Here is a 20,651-nt window from a genome sequence, read left to right as displayed (position 1 = left end):
AAAGAGATACTTCATGCATCATATTACAACTCAGAAATATTGTGGGTGCAAGGATCAACATATTATAACCCTAAGCTAGAGGAATATATAAGAAACTCTCGCTTAAAACAAAGTAAAAAGTCTACTAGAGTCTCACATCTATAGATTCCTTAGAGAAATTTCATATAAACAATGAGGAATTTTAGCCTTGCAAAAATTCAACAAAAAGACAATATATTATGAAAAGGAAGTCAAACTAAAATGACACAAGGTGATGGAATGTGCATAATGGTGACACAGAAAGCTCCAGTAGTTCATGCAAAAATACAAAAGTATTATACAGCTAAGATGCTCAGGTCACAAGTACTGTAGATAAATAAACAGTAAAATAGGTTCATAGCATGCACAAAGAATTATCAGATGCCTATATACAGGAGTTGGTTATCTCTAATTATTTCTAACTTCTATATAATGGAAAATATCAAAACTCTAAACAAAAAAATGCATAATAAATTATGTCTTTGTTGTTTTGTAGATTATCAACAACAGGTCTTTTGGGGAAATAGTACGCACTAAAAGCCACTGCCGAACTAGGCCGTGAAAATTAGAATAACAAGAATATAGGATTTTTATATCCCAACTTCAAAAAATTCCTTGTATAGTATCTATAGCAATATATATGCAAAGGTATTCTATCATATATTATCTTATAAAGTTTTTGTGTAAAATTATTTGCATGTTTTTTCTTTTAGAAATTATATTTATAAAAATATCTTTCTCAAGGTGATGCCATCCATGTCCAAATAAGAGAAAATGAATGTTCAAGCTTCCGAGACATGCTAATCGAAGGAGCTATATAGTCACATCTAAATTCCAAGTTAAGGAAAATAGCTACTAGAAAATTTGCACTGTGTAAATAGAGAGGATTTCGCATCTTTCTCACATCTAATGCACCGGGCCCAAGCTAATCCACGATGATCCTACACCCTTACCCAAGGCATTACTCTCGCACATTTTAATCAAGAGAAGACGTATGGCAGATGCAAACCTCGAGTAAACTATTCGGTTGATGATACAAAATTTATTATTTAGTCACAATGTTTGCATTTTACAATTAAAATTACAATTCTAATATCTTATCAATATTGTGCGATATATATATATATAATCAGTGCTTTTACTAACAAAAATCAAAATGTATGTAGCAAAATAATACAAATGCGAGCTGGTACTTTGATCTCTATGTAGGACCACCACTGCTATTCAATTAACAAAAGTAGCGTGCAAAACTATTCGAAGCGAGATATTTTCATCCAAAGAGCCAAGGTAAGCAACAACAAGAAACATACATATTTAATTATAGTTTGTACATCTAACATATATGTAATCACCTAATATTATGACAAGTGAACTTAGAATAACTATATGTGGGAATCGCTTTTCCTCAACCTTAATGATCATGATTTGTTGGCAAATGCACGCGACCCTATACTTATCATGGCCGCACTCGTTGTTCGAATATACCAAGATGTGAGTACAAATGTTATATATATATGCTATACATAAAATAGATAGTCAACAACTACTAACATTTTAAATTATTTAACAGGAACCAGATATTTGGCTCCTACTTTGTGCCAAGGCAACTCCGAATCTATGTGAATCTGATGACGCACGAGACAGTTATCAGTAGTCAGTAAGACTCACACTTTTCAATAATGGAAAACTCAATTTGATTTCTAAATTTACAAATTACCATTTGTGAAATAAAATAGGGAAGAACTTTAAAATCAACAAGTGTAGCCAAGTGTCATACAGTAATCAATAGAGCCACCTTTGAAACATCTCAGCTACATCACGAGTATGTGGGGCCAATGGATTAATTATTTGAAATTTGACCAAGAATACGTAAGTTAGAAACAACCATATCTCAGAGGTTTTTAATGCTAAAGAATGACAATTACTCATTTTGTTATGTATAGGTAAATCTCGTGTTCAAATGTGACATAAGGGTTGAGAAGATCGACACATCTAATGTGGTTGGTTTTACAACTCTTGCAATGTTTGCAACATACTACGGTCAAGCTAAATTAGGATATAGTTATTTCTGCTGATGCCAGTGACGGACCTTACAACCCTAGATGGGTGGTAGGTAGGAATCATCACCCCATAAGAAATCTAATCAACTTATTTTAGCATGAATTATAACACATTTGGACAAAATAATCATGTTACAGGATGAGACTACCTATAATTGTGAGAGATGAAACTAGAGATATGGAAATAACTACCTTTGATAAACATGCAGATCAATGACGAACATAAAGCTTGATTTGCCATTGGCAACAGAAGAGATCTCAAAAACAAAAGTGCTTGAACAAATCTATAGTATCATTAATAGAGAATTTAGTTTAATTCGTTAGGTCTCCTCACAACAAACAATTAAAGATGATGTGCTCACCTGCTGCTAATTTATGATGCGAAAGCCTATATTTTACATGGAGAAAGTTCAAAAAGGGAAAAGCTATACACCCAGTCAATAGAAGGGGCTAACTAAGCTAACCACATCAAAATTGATGAGATGAGCAACAAGTGTAAAGTAAGGAATCCAATGGAAATCATCATCAAAGATTGAAAGTCCTTTAGATCTATACATTGAAGCCTTAACAGCAAAGAAACAAATAAACAAATAAACACACCTAAGCAAGAGAACTAAAAATCACAAAGATGGAGAGAACAAGCTATAAACACTTGCTTATGAGAATAGAGATTAGATCGGACTAACATTCTCAGATCCATGTAAAAAGATAACTATCTAAAGACAGTAAATACCAAGTAATATCTATTAGGTCAATAATACTATCAAAACTAAGCTAAATAAACCTCAAAATAATGACTGGATGTTGTTTTATCCTTCACAGGATGAAGGTCAAAGAATTATGTCATACTATGTTTGGCTATATGACTGTCATGCATGTTTTTAGTAATCTCAATAACTTTTACTAATGGAGATATTTAAAGTGTGTGTTTATTTACATATGACATAATAAAGCTTTGCAAATGATCTCTTTGCTTAAAATAATACATGCTTGTTGTTTGAGTTGAGCAATATGGAAATTCCTGCATTCCATGCTCTTTTGCTAATTTATGACAAATCAAAGATGTATGTACTAAGTTTTATTAATAGTTTACCATTAGACCTGCTTTGTCTATTGTTTCTCGTTAAATCTTTTGAAAAGCATGATCTCTTTCAAAAGTTTATAATTTATCATCTTTAATAGTGATTATGCTATTGTATAATTTCAATTTCTTTGTATTACTCATTGAAGAGATTTATATCATGGATATTCTGTGTTCTTTTTCTAATTTTACAATCAAAATATTGTCATAATGTCGTAGTTTGACTCTATGAATTGGCCTATTGAACCCTATTTTCGTAATTCGATTTCTTAATGAAATCTTTGAGAAACATGATCTTTATGTAGTTGAAAGAATGATTCTCCATCTTTTAAAATATAAATAATATGCTGTATATAATTTTTAATTTGCTTATGTTACTCATCTCAATTTATATGCTAAGTCTAAGGCAAGTAATATAGAAATTTCCGGACATTATATTTAGAAATGTAGAGCATATGAAAGTTAAATAATAATTTATAAGAGTGTTTTCATTAATGGTTAATAAGAAATTCTAATATCTCACCTCTCACTGCTCTATTAGCAATGTGTCTAGTCGCATGTAAATAATTGACAAGAGATCTTTGCTTGGATTGTGTTTTCCCTTACTACCGAAAAATCCGGATCACCATTTGCATATCTTGTGATGACATATTAATGTGCCGGGTTTTTTTTGTTTTTGTATGTGGGCCGGCTTACATGAGAGTATGATTAAGCCACAATTACTGACCCTTCTCTGCTAGAATTGTACATTTATGTGAAATTCATTGATTTTTCATAACTGCAGAAATAGATTTTTGTGTGATTTATCTATGACTTTTTCAGGCCCTTATAGAAGGAAAAAATACTACTTCATTGCTTATAAAAAGATGTTACTAATGTTTTACAAACAACCTTAGTATTTTTGTTTTGTCTTAAGCTTGGTGTATTAAAGCTATTTCCATTAAAAGAAAATGAGGTGAAAGTTTTACACTTTTCTATTTTTATTTCATAATGGTAATAAATAAAATTGTTATCCTTTATATCTTAAATTTAAAGCAACCATGATCATATATAAACTACAAGTTTAAGATATATATATATATAATTATAATAATGGTTTATATATATATATATATAGGATTCCCGATCAAATGTTAATATATATATAGATAGTTTTGATCTATGATATTCCTATTGAACATTGTTTGTGTACTCGGTTTTCTTAATAAAATCTTTGAGTTACATGATCTCTTAGTAGTTGAAAAGAACGATCTTGTCATCTTTGAATATGTATATTATGCTATCATATAATTTCAATTTTGTTTTCACATTTCATCTCCTCAATTTATATGATAAGATTTCTCTAAGACAAGTAATATAGAAATTTTATTGGTGATCTTATATTTAGAATTGTAGAGCATATGAAATCATAAACAATAATTTATCAAAGAAAAAGTATTTCCATTTATGGTTATTAAGAAATCTCCAATGTCTCTCTCTCTCACTCTGTCTGTTGCTAGCTCTGTCTAGCTGTCTCTAGCTTTGTGAAATAATTGACAAGAGATCTTTGCTTGAATTTTGTTTTCCCTTGCTATCAAAAAATCCAGATCACCATTTACATATATTGTGATGACATATTAATGTGTTGGTGTTTTTTTTTGTCTTTGTGTGTGAGCCGGCTTGCATGAGATGTATGATTAAGCCACAATTGTTGACCCTTCTCTGCTAGAATCATACATTTATATGAAATTCATTGACTTTAATAACTTAGAAGTAGATTTTGTGTGATTTATCTTTGACTTTTCACACCCTTATACAGGGGAAAAGTAAAGAAAAAAATACTACTTCATTGCTTATGAAAAGATATTATTGCACAAATATTTTACAACAACATTAGTATTTTGTTTTGTCTTAAGTTTGGTATATTGAAGCTATTTTCAATTAAAGAAATGAAGTTTTATACTTTCTTTTTTAATTTCATAATGGTAATAAATAAAAATTGTTTTTACAATGGAGGAATGTGTATATGACCATGGTAGGACTGGGAAAACCTTTTTATGGAACACCATCATTAATGGTATTTGTGTTGAAAGAAAGATTGTACTAGCTGTTACTTCATCAGGAATTGCATCACTTTTATTGCCCAGAGGTAGAACTACCCACTCTAGATTCAAAATCCCAATAAATATTGGAGAACGCTCTACATGTATAATCAACAACCAAACTCAACTTGCAAGATTAATTAAAGAAACAAGTTTGATTGTTTGGAATGAAGCTTCTATGGTTCACAAGAATTGTCTTAAAGCATTAAACAAAACTTTACAGCTGAACTATGTATAGCCAGAATACTTGAAGCAAAGAACTATACTCACATCGTACAATGAAATTGTTGATATATTAAATAAAACAATTAGTAACGAAATTGAAGCTGATGAGCAGAAGTATTTAAGTTCAGACTACATCTGCTGAAGCAAATGCACTATTATATACAGCTAAGTTCTTAAGTACATTAAAATTCACATGCATACCCAATCTTGAGCTTACTTTAAAATTGGGTTGTGTGATTATGCTGATAAGAAACATTAGCCAAGAGAATGACCTTTGTAATGGAATAAGATTGATAATTACACAAATGCACCATATTATTTTGAAAGCAGTAATTATTTCCGGATCCAACATAGGCGAAAAAGTGTACATTCCTAGAATTATTATGCCCATGCAAGAAGGCAAATGGTCATTCATCATGTGCCGAAAGAAATTCCCCATGAAGCTTTTATTTCTCTCTCTCTCTCTCTCTCTCTCACACACACACACACACACACATAGTTGCTTGCTATGTCTAGTTGTCTCTAGCTGTGTGAAATAATTAACAATAGATCTTTGCTTGGATTTTATTTTCCTTTGCTATTGAAAGATTCGGATCACCATTTACATATCTTGTGATGACATACTGATATTTATTTTCTTTTTTTCTTTTGTGTTTGTTTGTGTGTGGGCTGGCTCGCATAGGGGTATGATCAAGCCACAATTGTTGACTCTTCTCTTTTGAAACCATACATTTATGTAAAATTCATTAACTTTTACAACCTGCAAACCAAGTTTTGTGTGATTTATTTTTGACTTTTCACACCCTTATACAGGGGGAAAAGGAAAAACAAATACTACTTCATTGCTTATAAAAATATGTTACTGCACAAATGTTTTACAACAACATAAGTATTTTGTTTTGTTTTAAGTTTGGTATATTGCAGCTATTTCTCATTAAAGAAACAAGGTAAGTTTTACACTTTCTATTTTTTTATTACATAATGGTAATAAATAAAATTTTTATCCTTTAATATATTTATTTTATTATATCTTAAGTTTAAAGCAATCATGATCAAATGAGACTAACAATAATTACCAAATTGTCTAATGCTTAGATTAAGGTTTGTTTGATTTTACTTTATTTTTCAAATTTTATCTAATAACAACTTTATAGATGTGCTATATAAAATCTGATTAATTTGTGGTTTCTATTAGAAATTTATAATTTTATCATTAAATCATCAACATCAATTATATGTCTAACATATAGTATTAATGCCATTCGCTTAATGAAAGTAAAGGAGAAGCCATATATAAACGACAAGTTTAAGATTTATATATAATAATAATAATAATAATAATAATAATAATAATAATAATAATAATGGTGTATATATATGAGGATTCGTAATCTAAAGACGACCATAGATTTTAACTGTTTTTCCAAACTATATATATATACATATAAGATTGCATGGAACTATATATAGAGAGATAAAATACTGAACAATCTTGCAACAATTAACATTGCATATCTATGGACATACCTGACTTACAATGTATCAGGCTACCCCGTCACAAGAGAAGACGATTTAGAGGAGCAACGGGGTACTTAGGAGTACGAAGGAGACCATCGGGACCTTATGTAGTAGAGATTACAAACCCTTATACTAAGAAGAGACATTGGTTAGGCACATTTGATACACCGGAGGAAGCAACATTGGCTTATGACATGTGATCAATCACCTTTAGTGGTATCGATAGAGCTCACACTAATTTTTCCTATATGTTTCATACTATGGCTTCTCCACCTCCTCCACTACCACCTCCACCAGGTCCACTATCACCTCCGCCACCTCCTTCTTCGGAGGAGGAGAAGGAATATTGTTTTGAGTATAACTTTCAGATTAGTGATCATGACAATGATTAGATCAATTTTACCACCATTTTGCATTGTTTTTGCCAATCGAATGCATTTCCTTCATCTTTGATGCTATAACAATCATGATGTTCATCACTTGTAATGTTGTATTGCAGAATCAAAGCTATGTTCTTAAGAAGAATAAGATAACTGAGGTGAGTTTTGTTTTAAATGAAGTAGGTTTTTATTTATATTTTTTGTTAGAAGATGAATATAGTTTAATCATCAAGGCCTTTGTGAAAGTGATCAAAGACTTATATAATATGTATATATATATACGTGTGTGTGTGTGTGTGTGTGTAAGCACAAGTTGCATTAATTCTCAAATGGGTAATTAGCTATCATATTCTTTCATATATACTCAATTAATATATGTAATTTAATCAATTAAGAAATTCATATGGAAAAAATGTAAGCACAATAATGTAACAATTAGTGATTGTATACTATAATGTCTATTATAAAAAAATTAAATGCATTTCTACCATAAAAACATATTCATTAACCATACGATAGTAGTATAATATATTACCTTTTACATATAGATGGATTCATCTATTATGTTTGTCCTCTCTGCTGATTCCAGGTAGGGATTTGTCCAGCACCTATCATTTGCTATTGCATTATCCCATCTCTACTTGAAGAACATCAGCTCAGCATATACACATCTATATATTGGTTTTATCTTTGTTACATTAATAGAAACTTCAACCAATTTCTACTTCAAAAATATATTACATATTACATTTATTATAAAAAGTACATCTACAATACAAGATTATAAACATAGAAAACTAGAACAAAAAAAAACCCCCTAAACAATACAAATATTACATAAGTTCTGAAAGCAAATTAAATTTATATTTCCATCTACAAACTGGGCTACAAAACTCTCTCACTAATCCATCTTTACCTAACCATCCATTGTAAATAATATCATTGATATTCTGACCACAAAACTCTTTGCCACACTCCCAGACCTCCTTTTCCATCCATTTACCTTTTATACTCCATATTGGCAATTGTTTATCACTCCCATGGAGAACCTCCTTGGCGACCTCTTTCCCTAGCCAAACTTGTTTATAGGATAAATAGACACCGTGGTCTCGCAACATATCACACTGAATGTCAATAGCCCTATACAGGGGATGGTCCTTCAGTTTTTGTATGACACGTGCACTCACCCACTTTTTTGATGACTTGGGATGTGAGGACGTGCCAATACCGCCACCACATGTGTGTGTAGGATACATCGTCTTGATCCTAAACATCTGGTGGTTACCTTCCATGGACACGTGGGCACGCCATTCACAACCTTTAGCAGCACAATTGACAGTCACTCTCTGCTTGTCATTCTTGATAAATGTAAAGTTAAAATTGCGTTTGATAGCAAAATTCCTAAGTGCATCCTTAAAATATTCACTGTCAGAAAACTGATCACCGACTTCCATTGAAACAATCTCATGATCTTCTGATGAAGGCCGGATGGATAAAACACCCCCAGGTTGTTGATGGGGTGGAAATGTGGCCATGTTGAGCGACATACTCTCCGAAAATGAATCGCTGTAGTGTACAAATCGGATAAGTTTAAGTGAAATCATGGCACTTTCATGCTTAATCAAACAACTTTAAATGAAATCGGATAAATTTAAGTTAAATCGGACGAGTTTAAGCGAAATCAAAAAATTTTACTCGAAATCGCATAATTGTAAGCGAAATCAAAGAAGTTTAAGCGAAATATAACAATTTTAAGCGAAATCGGATAAGTTTAAGCAAAATAGTTTACTCTTAAGCGGAGGACGAAAATAGTTTAAGCGAAATCAAAAAAAGTTAAGCGAGAACATAAATTATTACGCGTAAACGGGGAAATTTAAGCGGAAATATATAATGTTCACAAAAAGAAGGGTTTTGAGGAATTAAAAATTAAAAATAATAATTAAAAAATCAAAATAATGGTTGGAGATAAGGGGGAACGAACCCCGTGCCTCTCGCATCTAAAACGAGCGCTCTTCCATTTAAGCAGAGTTTAAGTGATATCGGTTAATGTTAAGCGAAAACATAAATTTTTAAATAGAAACGGACAAATATAAGTTGAAATAGATAATGGTAAATGATATCTCCAGAAATTAACCAGAAAGTGCATACAATAAGTGACTACTCTATATACTATGCGAGAAATATTATTTATGAATGAGGACATAATGTAGAAGACTGAAATCAAATGACTGCACATCAAGAGAAGAAAGGATATTTATGACGGGAGTGAAGAACACAATGGCATGTCTACAGCATTTGCATCTGCATCAACAATAAGGTAAACGGTAGCGCTGTTTAGTATTTGATATATTTGGCACATACGCTTAAAGTTAATTTTAGAATCAATGGGACAAATAGTTCGGTTTGCATCGGGTGTGACAAACTTCACTTTCACAGCTGCCAATGTCAAGCTCCCATCTTTGACATATCTCATCTAGAATTGACTCCCAAGGAGTCAACGCGTGAATCGGAGGACTCGGCCCTCCCCCCTATACCTAGAAACTGCGCAAAAGGTATCTATTGGCTTCCTGCATGAAGAAAGCATGGTCAACAAATTGCATGACCACAAAAACCAAAACAAGTGTGGAGAAGCTCACATGAATTGTCTTATGAGTGAAGAAATATTTAAAGTACAAGAGTGCAAAATAAAACCAGAACAATGGGGAAGTGACAAATCTATCTATCCTGCGTAGATGGAAACAAAAAAACCAACAAAAAGGATGATGGAAGAAGAAGAAGAAGGCAGCTTGGGTTAAAGAAGCATGTAAAGTTAAAACTGACAACCGTACTATTTTCCAAAAAGTTGACAAGACCGAGCGTCAGCTTTCCCTCCAACTAACAGGGCAAAAATGGAATATTAAATGAAGTTAATCGACGGAGTTACTGACCCGAGGAGCAAACCAGTCAAGAAAAATAAAAAAAGAGGGACTGCCTCACAAATTCAAATGTCGAGAGGACTTTTAGGGAAGTTTGAAAAACTTTCGGGGACTAAAAAAATAATTTTTCCCTAAATTTCATTGTATTTAAGATATTTTTAAAAAAATCAAGAAAAGTATATAAAATTAAAATTTTAAATATAATATTTAACTAATTTTGTTTTTAATTAATTATTAAAACATATGTTATATTATTTTTTTATCATTATTAATTATTATAACATATTTTTTCATATTTTATTATTAATTCCAGCTCAACCCTAATTCGACCTAGTTGAACCCATTGACCCTTGACCTCTGGTTTTGGCTGGGTCAATGACCGAATTGGATTTGACTACCTTGGATAATATATGACATAATAAAAAGTTAATAATTATACAGACACACACACACACACACATATATATATATATATATATATATAATTAAATAATTAATAATTATAATTCATATGGAAAATGAAACTCTTTATTTATTTATTATTTTAAATTCTACTCGACAACATATAAAATAAATTAAATAAAAATAATAAATTATTATGTTAAATGAAATTGATGTTGAGTGATAATAAAAAATAATAACTTCAAATATTTTTGTTTTAAAATTTTATATTTGGATATATATATATATTGAATTATTAATACATAATTATCAATTTTGTAGGATATTAATGTAAAAAATAACTAATAATAAATAAAAAATAAAACTCTAAAAAAATGCAATTGCTCTCCCAAAAATATCTAAGAAAAATTATTGTAGCTTGCATCAATTGGTGAGTTTTTACTTTGCTCAATCTCTTGTGAGTTTATGTTTTATCTTTCGATTTATCATTTTCTTATTGTTTGTTTTATAACTAAGTTATTTTTTTTTAAAATTTTTTGTGTGATTATTTATTGTGTAAAAATATTTAATATTTGTTGAATAATTATTGGATATTTGTTAAATATTTTCTTGATTATTTGTTATAAAATTTATTGTGAAAAAACTGTTTGATATTTGTTGTGATTAATTGTCATAAAAATTTGATTATTCATTAGATTATTTGTTGAGCAATTGTTTTCGTTTAATAATTGAATTATATTTGTATTATTTGTTAATTTAATGTTAAGTGTTAATTGAGCTAATTGCTAATTATGTAGATATGATAGGGTTTTTACACCTAAACCAAAATTTTAGATTGATGTATATTTTATTGTTTTAAATTATTAATTATTATAATCTGAAGTTTGAATTAACAAAATTTAATTAATATTTATAATTTTTTTTAAATTTAAATTCAAAACCCCTAAATTTAGGGGGCGTTTGTTTGGGAGGAGTGGAATGGGTTTCATTGCTTAAGTCATGTATACCTTTGTTTGGGTGTGCATCAATGGGATTGGGGAAGACATGGGAGAGTAATGAATTTGTACGGATGGATGAATGACAATCCTCCCAAGATTGGGAGGATTATTGATTCCTTGCATGTAAAATGTCCAGTTTGCCCTTTACCCTTGATATGTATTGTTTATGACAAATTTATATAATTTTTAAAATATAATATAATTAATTTTTGATATGATAACATAAAAATTAATTTCATTTATTTATTTAAATAATTAATTTATAATAATTAAAATACATGATTTTAAAAGTAAATTATGTGATTAAGGTAATTGTTATAGGTATGTTAAATTAGATAATAATTACAATTAAAAATTTATTGTCAATATTAAATTATAATAATTTAAAAAATTATATCCAAAATATTTGATTTAAATATTTAATTAAAACTTTAACTCATTAACTCATTATTTTATAATGATATAATTTATTTATTTATTATAATGGTATACATATAATTTTTATAATTAAAAAATAATTGTCATTTTTTATAACATTTATTTAATATATAATATCATTTGCATAAACGGCATAATAGTCATTTTATCATATTTTCTTTTTTCTTTTTTTCACTTTTTACATTCCCAATAAACTACTTTTCCAATCCTTCCAACCAAACATAGTTTTCATTCCCATTCTTTTTTTCAATCCCCCTCATTGTCATTACTCTTCCACTCCTCTCTATTCCATTCCTTACAACCAAACGGCCCCTTAGTTTTTAGTTTCACCACTGCGGGTGGCTATAGTGTATGAGGTGCAAAGTATGGAATGAAACTAACCAGATTGCTATATAGCAGTAATAAATGTTACCTTGAAAGATGAAGCGGTAGCCGCAACTATCCTCCTTTTGAGACTAACGTGTAGCTTCCCGTGGGAGATTCACATGTATGGCGTTTGATGCTGAAAGAGTACTGTGATGGAGATGAAGGTAAGAACGGAGTAATTATTTCTTTAGCTTAGCAAGAACAAAGTCTCTACATGGGAAACCAATTATATATCTCATGCAGTTCAATTGGAACCTTTTTCTTGAAATAATTCCCTAGAAAATCATGCTTTTGAAAGGTTAAAAATTCTTGTGAATGGACAACTAAATTACATTTGAACATGAGGAAAAAAATGTACTTCATGACCGCCCCTAAATAGTCATGGTATTTAATTTGATCACAGTGAACTCATGATTCAATCTTAAAGTCATTGAGGGTTTAGTCTTCAGTTTGTCTTCCTTTCTTTTTTCTCTTTTGGCTGGCTGAGAGAAGTCTTCATTCAATAAAATCTCTTAAGATATTCTAGAATGCAATGGTACGTAAATGACATTCTAACACATGAAATCCGGATTAAATATTATTTTGAGACCTGATAAATAATTTTTGACAACTGCCAAAGGGTTCATAGTCTCATGGCATTGGCTTCATTGCAAAAGACATTGGTGTAGAAATTAAAGAATCCAGAGTTCAAGTTTTGATGAATACAATGTTGATAATGAGTCCTCAATTATAGATACAGGCTGGCTTACAGCCCTAACTCCATATCTCCGGGTAAAAGAGTACATGTTGGAGATCAAATTCCTAATTCATGAGCACGCCTCTACTTGTTTATACGTTTGTCACATTTATTTAAAAAAAATCCTAGACAGTCTAATAGTGCCTAACAAGCAACCAAACAAGTACAATTTAGCCCCTTACATGGCTCCACATATCTATCCGTGTGAAAAACCTCAAGAGTTGGCTATGAAATGCTGTAATTAACAAATTTTGTTTGGAGATCAGCATAAAAAATTATCTTTACTGGCTTTGTGCAGTTTGTGTCCATCCATCATAATTAATACTGATACCTGATTTAGTTGAACTATTAATTTATATATTATCAGTTGCAATGTCTTATATTACTTTCGATTTAAGCCAAAAGAGCAAGCAGACCTAGCAAACAAGTTGTACGGGTAGAATTTACGCTTATTTTTATGGCGATATAAATCCTTACCCGTACTAGCAAGCTAGTATGCAAGTGGGTACCTATTTACCTAAGGGTATTTATAGTTATGAATTCTTTTACTGATCCTTATAATCTACATCTTATGCTGGTATATACGTGCAAAAATTCATTGGAAATTTAATTTAGGTATTAATGAATATATAAATATGTAAATCTCTTTCTAATCACCATTGAATATATATTTTTGGACTTAATTATATAATTGTTATATATCTGCATAAAAACCAAACTAGTGAAACTCAGATAGGACCATAGAACTGGAAGACATTAGTGATTTAACGGTCAATATTCATCCGGGTCGAACTCGATTACACATAATACTTTAATGGTTTATTCACTTTTTCAATATATATATATATATATCAAATATTCAACTGTATTTTTCAACCCCATTTGTCATTTTTGTCATTTTTGTATGATCAAACATTTTTTTTTCTTCTTTTGAAACTGGCACTTAAAAGACAATTTAACACTCAAACACTTATAATTGGAGACTAATTAAGTAATAATAATCATCATCATCATCATCCTGTACTAAGCTTAAGGCTCAAGTAATTAGAAATAGAAGAAATTCAAAATAAATATTAATTTTTATATCTGTTTTTAGCTATAAGTTATAAAGATACAAATTTTAATCATAAGTGAGTAGTTAAAATTTTGCAACCAAACTATTTGAATTGGGCACACTAAACACTCATGGACACATAGCCTCACACATGGTAGCTCAAGGTCCTACCCAAACCTTAATCTTGACACAACGGTTTTGGCACACAGCCATTCAACTTCATCACTTTTTTTTAGAATATAACTTCTTTTTCTTTTTGACTGCACTGGTTTACGCAGATGTCTCAGAGCTTCATGTCCTGAGTGATAACAGGACACACAAGCTCTGCTCTTCTCTACTCTGCTCTCTGCTTCTTAGTTTCTCTTTAGTCGTTCCCCTCTTGCCGTGGCAAGCAGGGACCGGTAGTCGGCCCCCCCTCCTTCCCATCTACAGCCCAAGTCCTGGGCCCAAATTGCTTCCTTCCTCCGTCTTTCAACAGATAACTCCCCCCTGCATAACGCTCAAATGCTCACTAAACTGAAGGAATCCACCACTGATTTCGTCCGAATTGATGGAGATGCCATGTGCAGGGCCAGAATGAAGTTCCAGTATGCGCTCTATGGGAAGCTTTTGGCAAATCCCCTCCTTTCACTGAGGTGCAAACTGACCTTACTGCCAAATGGAGCGCCTTTGGAGAAGTTAGTATCTCCGATCTCCCTAACGGCTTTCTTCTAATCAGGTGTTCCACCCTAAAAACTATGCAGAAGCTCCTTACTGACGGCCCTTGGTCCGTCAATGGCATTATACTTCAGCTTTCACCCTGGAAACCCTTCTGCAAACCTATCTTCGCCAAGCTTAACACCACCGTCATTTGGTTGTAACTCCATAATCTTCCTGTCGAGTTCTGGGAGGGAGAAACCCTGGAAACTATAGCCGGCAGTTCGGTACTTTGATCAAGGTGGACGACTTCACCATGTCCCTTAGCAGGTCCAAATACGCTCGAATTTGTGTTGAAATTAACCTATCTAAACCGCTCTACCGCTATTTTTGGATTGGGAATGATATACACAGAGTTTTCGTTGTTGTTCAATATGAGCGCTTACCGACGTTCTGTTACTCGTGCGGATTGATCGGTCACGGAAGCAACACTTGCCAGCAGTCTTCGAGTTCCAAAGCCGCTAAAACCAACTTGCCCCACCCTCGGTGGAAGGTAGGGCCGTGTTCTAGCCAGGTATCGGACCTCCAAGATCAGCGCATGGATGATGTTGATCCTCCGGTCGGTCTCTCGTCGGAGAATCTGGCTAAAGCGGTGCTTCCCGCCACTGATTCATATTTCGGCCCCTGGCTTCTGGTGTCTTGCCGGCGTGGCAGCACCCGTGGTCACGGCAGTGGCCCTCGTGCCCCACACGTGACCCACGGTGCAGCAGCTACGCTGAGTCCCATTGCAGACACGTCCCGAGGCTCTGACATGCGCAGTCTATGTGGTGGAAGGAGAGCCGCTGCTAGGGGCGGCCACCTTCATCTCCTGTCACATCTCCTGTTAGTGGAGTAGCCGCCCAGTCCCCCACTCAATACACCTCTAGTAACCCGCCCGTTATCTCTCACCCTCCCACCGTTCCCACAGTTGTTTGTGAGTCCCAAGGCTTTAACTCACTGTCCCTTAGTGCTTTGCCACCCACCCCCTCCAACCAAAATCCCACTTCGCACGTCTCCCCAAACATAGAGCCCAGCTGTACCTAGTATTGCTCAAAATCTCTGCCACCTATCCTTCGTTCTTCGGTGCAGTCCCTTCCTGTCCCCTTCTCTCACCCTGACTCTAATCCCCATTCTGACATCGTTGAGAGAGTCTCTAATGCCCTCGATGAAGAGGATATGGTTGATGATGAGAGTCAGGAAGAGGAGTCCTCCGAAGAAGATGAAGATGATGAGATGTCTGATGAAATCCCCTCTGATACATGTCCAGATGATAACATGACCCTCTACCAATTTCAGACGGAGGCTCGTCGAGAAACCCTTGTGCGGAAAGGCTGTAGCATACACAGTACTTCCCCAAAGAAGGGGAGAGTGGAAGCCGATGAGCCCTGCTCTTAATTTGTTTCTACTCTCCTTCTCCTCCAGGAAGTGTTCTTCTTAATCATCTGTTATCATGACTGTTATAAATATGTTTAAAATCTTATGATGGAACTGCTGGGGTATCTCTGCTGGAGATACTTCTTCTCGAGTGTTTCGTCTTATCAAAACCCATAAACCTACTATTGTTTGTCTTGTGGAATCCAGGGCCAATGCTGAGCGGGTTGATCGTTTTTGCAGGAAAATATCCAAGGATTGGTACTGGGCTGCGATTCTTTCAGATGGCTTCTCCGGAGGAATCAATGTGTTCTGGCACAAGACCATCGGAACTGTCACCCCCTTGGCTGCGTCTCGACGTGCCCTTCATCTCATTATCTCTCACAAAATCTCTAAAACCTTCCTCATCTCTACCATTTACAACTCCACTCGGATTAGATCTCAATGTATTCTTTGGCATGAACTCTCTAAACTGGCTTCCTTGCAGGTCCCGTGGCTCGTTCTCGGGGATTTCAATTCCATTCTTCATAGATCCGACCACGTTGGGGGCCCGTTTGCTTATTATGACCGAAAAACCCGGTTCTTCAACGATTTTATTGCACATAATAACCTGATTGATCTCAACCACTCTGGGCCTCAATATACCTGGTGTAATAACCAGTTGGGGTTAGCTCGGCGTTGGGCTAGACTTGATAGATGCTTGGCTAACCTTTCTTGGGCTGATTTTTTCAAGATTAATAAGCTTACTCATCTTCCACGACTGTTTTCTGATTATTCACCCCTCCTTCTGGCTTCTTCCACTTCCTCTGTCTCCTCTAAATTTATTTTCCAATTTAATAACAACTGGTTCGATTTTGTAGGTTGTCACGATGCCGTCCGGGATGCCTGGCTTAAACTCCCTCATGGCAACCCTATGCAAGGCCTTTCTCACCACCTTTCGTGTGCCCGTTCTAATATTTGTGCATGGCGCCATTGGGGAGTCAATAATATTGAGTCGGATATGAATCGTATTGAAGCCAATATTAGTAACCTGGAGAACTCTGATTTTAATCTTATTTCCAAACCCTTCTAATGGAACATTACACTACTCTTTCTCATTTGCAGCGCCAGAACAGTAACTTATGGGCTCAGCGATCTCGCATGCTGTGGGTCAAAGACGGCGACAAAAATACCAGTTTCTTTCATGCTATGACTCGTATACGTGCTCATACTAACTACATTTCTCAGGTTAACGACTCTTTCGGACACTGCTACCATGATCAAGTGAGTATCGAAAGGGCCTTTCTCACCTTCTATAAAAACCTTTGGCGAGAGACTAATCAGTCTACGGTCAGTCCCCTCATTTCCTATCCTAGTAATCTCCCTTGCATTACTGACGTTGATGCGACCTCTCTTACTCGGGAGGGTACTAAGGATGAAGTTTTTCAAACTATTTTGAGCATGCCCACTGGTAAGGCCCTGGCCCTGATGGTTTTACTGTTGAGTTTTATCATAACTTTTGGCATGTTATTGGTGACCATGTGTTCTCGGCCATCCATTTTTTCTTTGCCAATTCCGTAATTCCCTCTTCGTGGGGCAAAACTTTTATCACCCTTATTCCTAAGATGGATAGGCCTAGAACCATTTCTGATTTTCGCCCAATTTCGCTTTGCAATGTCAATTATAAAATCATCTCCAAGCTTCTGGCCAATCGGCTGCAGCTGGTTCTCCCTAAATTGATAGGTCGAGAGCAAGCTTGCTTTGTGGCTGGTCGGAACTTGTTTGATAACATTATTGTTGCGCAAGACATTGTTCACACTTTAGAAACTGATTTAAAAAACCCCCCGAGGATGTTAATTAAACTGGACATCGCAAAAGCCTATGATACTGTTAATTGGAGTGCAATTCTTGCGGTTCTCTCCCGTCTGCACTGTTGTTCTTTTTCCATTCTGGTCAATGGTTCCAATTCCCCTTGGTTTTCTTCGTTTAGAGGTGTCCGCCAATGAGATCCCATTTCCTCTCATCTTTTCATTTTGGTGACCCAAGTTCTTACTTCTATGCTCCATAATGGTCTAGAGACTAGATCAATCCCCGGATTTAACCCTAATCTCAATCACAATTTCAATCACCTCATGTTCGCAGATGATTTAATTCTTGTTGCTCAAGCCTCTAGGAGTGCCGCCCGTAACATTAATCAGTGTCTTATGCTCTACGGTGTCCTAACCGGGCAGCGTCCAAATTTATCTAAATCCCAGATCTTCTTTCCAACTTGGTACAATAAGCATATCTCCTCCCGCATCTGTGCCATCTTAAACCTTAACCGAGCCACCTTTCCTTTTAAATACCTTGGTATTTTGATTTCCCCTAAGCGTCTCGCTGCCTCGACCGTTAAGCCCATGATTGATAAAATTCATCTTTTGTGCGCTCGATGGAGCAATTTATATCTTTCGCCTGCTGCTAAAGCTACTTTAATTAACTCTTCCCTTTTTTCCATCCCTATCTTTACACTGTCAGTCTACACAATTCCTGAATCTGTTCTTTCTGAGATCACCAAAGTGGTTAGGACATTCTACTGGAGTAGGAACCGCAATGGAAAGGGCATCCACAATGTGAACTGGAAAACTTTGAATGATGGCAAACCTGAGGGGGGCATCGAAATCAGGAATTTATCTCTTGCTAAATCCTCTCTTTTGGCTAATCATGTATTTGCTCTTTTAAACAGAAAAGATGTTATCTGGGTTGATGTTTTAAATCATAAATATGGCAATGTGAATTTTTGGAGGTCTTTGGCCCCTGTGAATTGCTCCTGGTTTTTCAGGTGCATCCACAAAGCTGTCGAGCATATTTAACCCTTATGTCGCGTTAATCATATCAATCCCGAATCCACTTCCTTTCTGTGGGATCCTTGGTGCTTTGAAATTCCTCTTGCACTTAAGCCAACTTTTATTAATATGGAGCTTGATGTTACCTGTCTTTGCTTTTCTGATATTATTATCGATGATAGATGGAGCGAGCCTTGCCTGGTATATGTGTTTGGCCCTAATTTTAATTTCCAGGACTTATGCTCTACATCTATTTTTCACAATTCCAATAACCACTGGATTTGGAATCCCCCTTCCAAACGACAGAAAGTTTCTTCCACTGTCTACTGGCATCTAAACCATGGTTCGCCTCTGGAGGAGACCTGGCCTGGTTGGCAGATGCTCTGGAATCTCAATATAGCCCCGCGCTCCAAGCATTTTTTGTGGACAGTGTTTCATGGCCGCCTGTCCACTAAAAAACTTCTTGTTTCATTTGAATCTTGGGTCTGATGATCCTTGCAGCTTGTGCGGTTTATACCCTGAAACCATTGAACACCTTTTCAATTACTGTTCTATTGCTCATCAGGTTTGGTCTTTCCTCAGCCTGAAACTTAACACCTATATATACTTTGCTAACGGCTTCGCATCCGGTAATTGGATCTCTGTGGATTCATATTCCATTCATATTAAATCTGCCATTGCCGTAACTGCTTGGTTGCTTTGGAAATCTCGGTGTGATCTCATCTTCCGCAATACTCGTATCAACCTCCCCACAATTGGTTGTAGAGCTTTGGCTCATGTGCAGGAGTTCGCGTCTTGCAATCGTTGTCCTCTCGACAGAAGGATTATTTTGAACAACTTCACCAGTTCTGACAACTTCATCCTTTTCTCGCACGCCAATTCCAACCTGACTACCAAGGTTTGCTCCGTGGGATTTTTCATTACTAGCTCTAACTATACTATCTTCCTTGCAGGTTGCTGCTCTCAACCCATAGCTGCTGCGTCGTTGGACTAGCTCTCTGCCGTCGAAACAACCCTCCAAGCTGCCTCTGATCACCGCCTGCGCATTCAACATATCTTCGTTCATACTTCTTTAGTTTCCGAGATAATTACTAATCCAGATCCCGTCGTCTCTTGGCGTTTCAACACTCAAATATCTAATATCAGAAGACTGATGAATGATCCTGACTGCCCTGTTGTTCATCGGATTCCTTCCCACTTGATGCTCCCGGTTGTTCATTTAGCCACCCTCGGTCTTAACTTCTCCGCCCTCAACCTCTTTCATTTTGGGCGCGACCTACCTTATTGGATAATGAATGCTTTCAAACAGTTTGGATTTATTTTGTAGTTTTTTCAGCTTTCGGAACCCCTTGTTTTTTGAGTTCCTTTTCTTTGCTTTATTCTCTCTGCTGTGTTGCTCGTCTTAGATTTGAATAAATAGCCCAAGTTGTTCTTCCCCAAAAAAAAAAAACTTCATCACTTTTTTCAAGTCCTCCCCACTAGGAATGGCAAGAGCCGAGTCAACCCAGGGTTTCTAAATCGATCTTGCTTGA

The sequence above is a fragment of the Dioscorea cayenensis genome, chromosome 7 (genome assembly GCF_009730915.1).
Source record: "Dioscorea cayenensis subsp. rotundata cultivar TDr96_F1 chromosome 7, TDr96_F1_v2_PseudoChromosome.rev07_lg8_w22 25.fasta, whole genome shotgun sequence".
Lineage (NCBI taxonomy): Eukaryota > Viridiplantae > Streptophyta > Magnoliopsida > Dioscoreales > Dioscoreaceae > Dioscorea > Dioscorea cayenensis.
Note: the sequence above shows the minus strand (reverse complement) of the source record.